Source organism: Acomys russatus, chromosome 10 (assembly GCF_903995435.1).
Source record: "Acomys russatus chromosome 10, mAcoRus1.1, whole genome shotgun sequence".
NCBI classification, from domain to species: Eukaryota; Metazoa; Chordata; class Mammalia; order Rodentia; family Muridae; genus Acomys; species Acomys russatus.
In genome coordinates this window covers 63,640,347-63,648,566 of record NC_067146.1, presented here as the reverse complement: position 1 = coordinate 63,648,566, position 8,220 = coordinate 63,640,347, and the positions used below count along the sequence as shown (strand labels likewise).

The window sequence follows — 8,220 nt, the reverse complement described above, 5'->3', positions numbered from 1 at the left end:
ATGCAGATATTTTGTGTTAATAGAATTTCTGAATCACAGATCATCTCATCACATCTCTTACCTTATTTAATTAATTCCATAGGTCGTCAAAGAGCAGGGCAATCACATCCCTAAAAATCTTCCAGGAGACATACTAGGAAGAAGCCAGCCTTGCTTTCTCAGATTTCTTGCTTGGTGTGATTTCAGGGACCCTTTCTTGTGTATGTGTGTGTGTGTGTGTTTGTGTGTGTGTGTGTGTGTGTTTGTGTGTGTGTCTGTCTGTGTGTTTTATAATATATGGGACATATGTACTATATAGTATATATTATATACTATAAATAAATATATTTTGGTTGTGAGCCTAGCCTTTAATGGCTGAGCCATCTCTCCAGACTTTGATACCCTATGAGCAGATACAGGGGGAGGAAATCCCCCTCAGGAACAGTCATAGGGGAGGGGAATAAGGGGAAAATGGCAGGGAGGGAAGAATGGGAGGATACAAGGGATGGGATAAACATTGAGATGTAACAAGAATAAAATAATAAAAAGAAAGGAAAAAATAAATAAATATACAAGTGGTAACTTTCAGTACAAGGAAAATTAATTTCTGCCATAAAAGTTAGATACTACAAAATCAAATTCTTGGAAAATATTTGTAAATCTGAAAATATTAATAAAGTCTGAGGATAATTGTACTGTGTCTACTCTTCTCAGAATAAAACAAAGCTGGTGACAGGGACTAAGGTAGGGGTGATTTTGTTTTCAGGATATTTTAATCAACATTAGGATGGGTAATGAACGAGAAATGGCTCCTTAGTTATTTCTTAGGGAAGCTCACAGACATTGTATTATAACAAATAGGATGGGCATGTTTTTAAATAACAAGTTTAGCTACAGAAGGTAATTTTGTCCTTATAAAATTGAATTGCAGTAGCCTTATTCAGGACTCAAAAGTCATCAAAACCTGGATTGGAGATCTGGCTTCCTTCTGTTTTGGCTCTAAAATCAAGTGTGATGTTGCCCTTTGAATTTCAGAAAGTTTATCTCTCAAATCCTCATAATCCATTGGATTCATGGGAAAAGCACTACACCAATATTCTAAAACAGTCACTAAGCTTCACTTAGTAATCATTTTTGATCAATACAATTCATTGTACTAAGCAATGCATTTCACTGATATGTTTTCATACATGCATATAACATATTTAGTTCATCCTCACCCCCATTATTTTTTCTGATCCCCTCCTGTCTATCCTGTATTCCCTTTATGGCTCCTTCCTATTGAACCAAAATTCTTTTGCTGTTCATTGAAGAGCAGTTGCAGTCTGAGTTCATGAGGTATTGCATTGGTTTTAGCTGGTATGGCAAGAATGCTAGACTGAGGATTTACATTTAGAAGCATAAAGTAAAGTATTTAAACTCATAGAATTGGCTATACTCACCAAGGGATCCAGGGAAATAAAGAGCCAAGACTAGAGCACTCTAATACTTTAATGTTAAGAGGTTGAGGCAAAGTAAGCAAAAAGGTAACCAAGAAGAAGCAACCAAAGGCACAATTCAACCAAACCTGAAAGCTGACTCAGTGAAAGCTGATGCACTCAGGTCTTTCTTAAAATAGGGGTCTGAACCGAATGTTAATGAAAAGTGTATGGAAGAGTAGTGGGGAGGCCACAGATGACTTGATAAAAAATGGTCTTAGTGAAATGAAGGCAATCAAAGCCAGGCTGGATGAGTTTTATCAAAACAAAGCACAAACAAGAGTGGGACTGGAAACAGGCAAAGGGGAATAACAAATCTTCCCAGAGTTTATTGAGAAATAGACAAGGACCAGAAGATATCCACTGCGCAAGAGAGTTAAATCAAAAAAGATGTTTTTCCAGAGCTTGCTTGATATGGTGGGACACACATTTAATCCTAGTGTTCAGGATGCAGAGACAGCAGATCTGAGTGAGTTCAAGGCCCCTTGGTTTACACAGTGAATTCTAAGTTGGCCAGGACAATATATAGTGAGACTCTGTCTCCAAAGCAACATAAATTTTTTTCTAAGATTAGAAAACTATAGTTCAATGATGATAATGATTCAACGAGAAGCAAAACTCACTGATGGAAAAGAGAAGAGGAAACTGCTGACATGATGGACAAGCTGATGAGAGGAGATGGAGCTGGAAGAAAAGACAGGCTGGAGAGGACACTAGTACTGTAACTTAATGGCTACACTCTGTGGGGGGACTTGGTGGATGTCCTTTGATTGCTCCAGTTTTTTGTAGTGAGAAGAAATAACATAAGCTGAAAAAAACCTACAAGAAGAACATTGTGACGGGGAGGAGGGTCTGCTCAAACTATTGCACTAACCAAGGACAATACAAGTATTAAACACCGAACCCCTACTGTGATCTAGCCAATGAACAGGACATCCTCCACAGTTATGTGGAGAGTACAGACTGACCTAAACATAAGCTCTGTGCCCCATATTTGACCACCTCCTCTTGGTAGGGAGGCCTGATGGAACTCAAAGAAAGAATAGGCAGGCTACCAAGATGAGACTTGATAGCTTACAACCATATAGTGGAGGAGGAGGGGCCCCTTTGTCACAGACCTAAGGGAGGGGAATAGGGTGAAAGCAGGAGGGAGGGAGGAATGGGAGCATAAAAGTGATGGACTAACAATTGAATTGTAATCTGAATAAATTAATAAAATAAAATTAAAAAAAGAAAATCGGAAAAGAGGCACTCCTCCCTTCTTCTTCTTCTTCTTCTTCTTCTTCTTCTTCTTCTTCTTCTTCTTCTTTTTTTTCTTCTTCCTCCTCCTCCTTCTTTTTCTTCTTCCTCTTCTTCTTCCTCTCTCTCTCTTCTTTCTCTCTCTCTCTCTCTTCTCTCTCTCTCTCTCTCTCTCTCTCTCTCTCTCCTCTCTCTCTCTCTCTCTCTCTCTCTCTCTCTCTCTCTCTCTGTTTGAGAAGGCAGGTTGAATATTATTGAACAGTGCTTTAAGGCTGACTGGAAGTTATTTTGTGTGTGAGGAATTTTAAAGCAATCAATCGATTTGTTTGTGTTTCTCCCCAATTACATTTTATTTTCTGCATTCGAGATGGAACCATGGTGTTGGCAGAAAAGCTGTAGTGGAATGTAGGCAAGTTTGTGAAGGGAGTGCCTGAGACTATTGGCATCTCTAAGCTGAAGGAACCTTCTAGATGTGAGCTTTGTTTCCATCCTGTTCCTCTCTAACTTCTCCGTGCAGTAAATTTTTGAAAAATAATTTTTTTTTTTTTTGGCAGTTCTCTAACTTTATTTGACATTCAGCAGGTTAGTTCTTGTCCACATTGACCGTCTGTAGATTCTTGAATGTGGTAACAGGCATGTAAGTTACCAATGTGTAGAGCTTGTTGGGCGAGCCCTCATCTTCATTACGTTCTCTGGACAAGCGTACTCCGATGCGATATGGAACATTCCTTATTCCTTTGGCACAGACAGCTTTGTTGAGCCTGGTGTCTATGCACATATCTGGAGTCCCCATCTCCTTCATGGTAAATTTCCAAATTTCTTTGAGTGCCCGAGGAGCACGCTTCTTGAAGCCCACTCCATGGATGCGCTTGTGAACGCTGATGGTGTACTCTTGGGTCACCTCCTCGGTGATGGTGGAACAGCCCTTCTTCTTCCCCTCCACCCTTCTTTGCGGGAGCCATTCTGTCAGGCTAAAGCTGGAAAGGACCGGCGCGGGGGATTGTGGGAAGGAAAGCCTGAAAAATAAATTTAAACTTGCTTTCTTACTTCAAGTCTTTGTCAGTTAGTTATTACCCTAAGAACAAAGTCCAAAAGTTCTCCACATGGTTTCTGTGGTCTTTACCTTCTGGTCATTGATTCCATTTTAAATCCCATTTCCTTCTACTCTTCTTCCCATTCTGATCCAGCCCCATGCAGCCAGCAGCCTCTTGACCATCCTATCTTGCTTTTAGGAAGTGAGTCACTAGGAGGTCATTTCTAGCCTCAAGGCTGGTTGTTGTCCTTTTGTCCATTCCACACTTATAGCTTCTTTTGTGTTATTAAAAATGGAATCTACCCTCATGTAGATTCTAGGTCATGGTTTTGTTTTGTAGGAGGTGGTGACTCTGAGAGGAACATTGATGGAAAAGTCACAGGGGGCCATCTTAGCAGGTTTGACTCCGCTCTGCCTTTTGCTTTCACTGTCGTTTCTTTCAATTCCTGTAATGTGACTGCTGTTCTGAAGACTGCCCTTTAGTTTCCAAATGCATATCCTATACAGACCTAGATGGTTACGAGTAGGAATGACTTTATAGCAATTCCCAGAGAATGCTAATCTCGGAGATGCATGGGAGGCAGAGCAACAGACAATGAATGTATCCAGGAGAAACAATATAAATATATATGCACACAGTCACACACACACACACAGTCACACACACATATACCATGTTTATGATTTCTAATTATGGTTTATGGACAACTAACTGTCTTCATGCCATTTTGATCATTGTTAACATAACCTTTTTTTTTTTAACCAAAAAAGTTTTATTAGTTTCCTTTGTGCATTCCATACCCAATACAAGATTCGACTTGATCAGATCATAATAAAATTTATTGGTGAGGTGCCACCAATCTGTGCACTGTTACCTACTTCTTGTAAAACAATGTATGTATGAGCATCCCAAGAAAGAATGGAACAGATGGCCTCTAACCTTAGTTGAACTATAGATTTTTATCTTTCAGAGAGTTCTTCAACTTGAACAATGGGATGGTGATAATAATGCCACTGAGTCCTGTGTGCCCCAGAGTACTTTGCTTTTACCACAGAATGCAATGATCCACTGTTCCAATTCTGTCACCATCTTTATTGTGACTGATACTTTTCAGAGGATACCAAGGCACAGAGACCTCAAAGAACCTTGGGAAACCATGAGAAAAAAAGTTGAAGGTGGGATTGTAGCCTAGGTAGTCTGACTAAAACATGGACATTCAACCTCAGATACAGGCATCTCAGTGGTCTCCTTCAGGTTATAGCTCACAGACCAAACAGCTCTATTCAAAACTCATGTTTTGTTTCTAAATTTACTTCCCTTTTGCAAGAGACTGCATTGGGTAGGAATATCGGATCATGTATGTAGATGCTTTCTATTCTTACAACACACTACCTACAAATGCAATGCTTCCCCTGTCCTACTGATGTCTCTGTTCATATCTAGCTAGAGACATTTTCTTGTATTTAGTGTAGCTGTTATAGTTTACAAAATTGACATTGAAATAATTAGTGTTTCTGAATAACCATATTTTTGAGACTCATTATTAAATTTTTAAAAAGCCAGATTTTTGGGACAGAATCAGGAAAAAAAATCAGTTCAGAAGATTTGAAAGCTGATTTATTTTCTAGAAAAATTAAAAAAAATAATGATCGAACAAAAAATGATCAAATCAAAATAACTAAAAAAACTGATTATTATGAATGAAATGTTTCTGGTTTTGCACAAATAAAGCTACCACACTGACCTGAAATCTTTTCTGCATACTGAGGCTAGCCTGTCACAGTGATTAGTGGCTATCATTATTTGTTTTCCATCCTGCAGAAACGAGTGTTAGATAACATGTGCTCCTGAGAAAACAGATACCTTCAAGCTTTCCTTCTAGATCTGGGCCAGCTCTCTAGAGAAGCCAGGCTTCCACATTTAGAGATGGTTCTATAAAGTGATGGATGCACATGCATCAAAAAGCTTCTGTAAAAGCCTTTGAGAAGGTCGACCCTCCCACATGCCACTCCCTGAAGGCTAAATGAAGGAAGACAGCCACCTACCCTTCCCCCTGTCAAAGACCACATGCAGCTACCAATGCAGGAAATGACTGAAAGCATAAAGATGGTACATTTCTAAAGCAGAAATAATAACTTACCAAGATAGGCAGTGATCAGACGGACAAAAAACTCAGGAAGAAGCTATTACCTTTTGAAGTTTCATAGCTGTTCCTTTTCTAAAGACCTAATCTTGCTAAGATAAGAACTCGTCAATCAGCTCAATGGGAAAATTGGGTTACAGTGTGACCGAGGGTCAGATGGCTTGAAGAATATCCTTGAGAACATGCAGTTAAATAACAATCAATCCAACAAATTCAATTCTTCCTCGATGTGAGACAATTTTTTTCCTGGCCATTACCTTCACTCTTCCTAACAAAAATGCTGAAGGGCTACTTAAATAGTCTTAATACTTTGCAGAGGAATATTCCCCTTCTCCTCTTATTGATCATGAGAAACCCGATGTGATGCTTGCTCTCCTTGCTCAGCCCACTGCCTTGCATGCATGTACTTTTGGATTTTCAGGCACTGTTAACAGAAGGTGAGGATTGGAGCTGTTTGCCTTCTCTTAGCGGTCAGCATACTTCAGGGAAGGCTGGCCTTTTTCCTGGGCAGAAATCTGTTTAACTCAGTTAAGCACATGAGATAATTGTGATTGAGTAAACTAGTCCTGGCAAATTCCATTGCTTATTGACAAGCGATTAGCTGAGGGATGCCCTGTGACCTAATCAGCCCAGTGGAAAGCAGGAAAAGGCTGAGCAGTTCAAAAGACATTCTAAATCTTAAAAGATGCCAGGGACTATCACTACCAGCCTTTTGTTACCCATCCTGACATTGCTGTCCCAGCTCCTGCTGTTGATACCTCTGTGCCTATTCTGCTACCAAGAAGAAAAGCAAAACGAAAAAGAACAGCTGATGTGATAGAAAGGGTAAAGTGGAATGTAAGTCCTCAGATATAGACTTAATTGTTACAAAGTAAATCACATTTCTTCAATGTGATTTGAGATAAAGATGTTAAGAAATTAAATCAATGCTACAATCCACAGACCCAAAGAAGCCAAGAAGTGCCCAAGGGAAGATGCTTGAATCTCACGCAGAAGGAGAAATGAAATAGATATCTGAAGTAGATGGAGAGAGGGAACTGGATGAGAGGGGCCTGGGGAGGGTAGCTAGGGTAGGGGATCAGGCATGTGCAGAGAGGAGGGGATAGAGAATAGAAATTGGTTGTGGGACATAGTGGGACAGGAGAGGCTTTGGGGGTGACCCTGGCTGAGATTTCTAGCAGGGCATATGGAGCCTGAAGTTTCCACCTTCTGTAGCTAGGTGGGACTTTCAGTGGAGGGAAGGGAACACCAACCTACCCATAAAACCTTCAACCCAACTTTTGTCTTGCCTACCAGAAGTGTAGGGATAAAGATGAGCAGAGATTGAGGGAATGGCCAAGCAATGGCTAGTTCAACTTGAGGCCAATCCCATGGGAAAGAGCCAACCTTTGTCACTTTTAATGATATTCTGCTATGCTTGCAGACATGTACCTAGCATAACTGTCTTCTGAGAGCCTTCACCCAACAGCTAATGGAAACAGATGCAGACACCCAGAACCAAACAATAGGCTGAGATCATGGAGTTTTGTGGAAGAATGGCAGGAAGAATTGAGGGAGCAAGAGAGGTCAACGACACTATAAAATGTACAGATTAAACTAATCTAGGCCCATGGGAGGTTCAAGGAGACTAAACCATGAACCAAGAGCATGTAGGGGCTAGACCTAGACTCCCTACACATATATAGCAGATGTGCAGCTTGGTCATCATGTGGGAAATCAATACTGATAGAGAGAGAAAAGAATCCAAAGAAGTTCCGCAATAAAGACAAAGAAAGCTAAGAAGTGCCCCCATCATTTTTAATACTCAATACCATTTTAGTTTCTCAGTAATTATTTGAATTCTTGGCTATTGTTTTTTCTTAGCATTTTTGTGTATCTGGGTATCTTATCATGTCTCTGTACTGTTCATAAAGGATCATTTTCTGACTTATATTTCTGATGTTTGAGTATAGCTGATGGATAATGAGCAGTGTGCAAGTCGGAGGTTCATAACAGCCTCTGGCTACTTTTCTCATTTTCACCTGATTGCACACACCCATTTGACGTCTGGCCATACACAATCAACTCTTTTTTTTTTTTTTTAATATCATAGCCTGTTGTGTGCATTACTGTCATTGTATGTATAGAGAATTACCTCAAATTATATCTGTTGTGTCTGCCAATGGATATAGACTTCAGGTGATGTTCATAGGTCTGTGATGCAGCTGAACAATAGAAAATGAGTTTTCAATACATTTTTTAAAAATACACTTCATTGTTTTGGCATCTTTTCTAATTAGCCTTTTGTCAACTTGACACAAGCTAGAGTCATTTGAGAAAAAGGAAGCTCAGTTGAGAAAAATGTCCC

General features: G+C 39.8%; 1 pseudogene; it reads right to left on the bottom strand.

Annotated features, from left to right (window-relative positions):
- Positions 1–3,279: 3,279 nt before the first annotated feature.
- On the bottom strand, positions 3,280–3,673 carry LOC127194291 (60S ribosomal protein L31-like; annotated as a pseudogene).
- Positions 3,674–8,220: the final 4,547 nt, after the last annotated feature.